Raw genomic sequence first — 863 nt, 5'->3', positions numbered from 1 at the left:
CAAGGCGTTCAATGTTCTATCCCCCCCATAGTAATATTCGGGGCATATACTTCTAACTTATTATATAATACCCCTCGTATATTCCTATGGTTAATAGAATAGTGCGCCCCATATATAAAGAGTTTGGGTATATCGAAACCCTTCAAATAATCGGCCTTCGGAGACATGCATAATCTTCGCACAGTTGCTCTTTGCGAATAAGAATACTACGCACACGTGAGATCGCTCAAAGAATATATCTCCAGATGATCCATTATTCTTATGCGACTGTGCTCTACAGACAACAGTACCCTGCAAATATGACTATAGTCCATTTATTAGTACATTCATATAACAGTACTACGGCAACTTCCGCAATGTTCACCATCGGAAATGAATACACATCAGTATTTTTCATGCAATAGTTTTCCTGGAATATCTATGCACTTTATAGAATAGTGCTCCATTAAGAATACCACTCCTGGAATGTCAATATTGCACACATAATAGTCCTCTTAACATCATAGTACTCTGGGTGTAGCAATATTCTTCAAAGAATAGTATTCTAGGCAATTAACACCATTTGCACAATCCTCTGCTTCATATAGTGGAGTCGTTAACCTAATATCGAGACACTTCACATAATGTTACTCCAGGGATATTCCTACTCATCATGGTACACCAGTCCATACATAATCGTAGCGTTCTTCAAATAAAAGTATTATTCTCAAAAGTTTACTCTTAATATAACAATACTCCTTGCACACTCGCACTGTTTAAATAATAGTTCTCTCAGGATAATCGTACTCATCCCGCCACAGAACGTCGCACGTAATGATACTTTTAGTATAATAGCACTCCGACTCATCCATATAGCTCAACCA

Source organism: Plasmodium inui, assembly GCF_000524495.1.
Source record: "Plasmodium inui San Antonio 1 unplaced genomic scaffold supercont1.90, whole genome shotgun sequence".
Classification (NCBI taxonomy): Eukaryota; Apicomplexa; class Aconoidasida; order Haemosporida; family Plasmodiidae; genus Plasmodium; species Plasmodium inui.
This window is presented reverse-complemented; position numbering follows the sequence as displayed.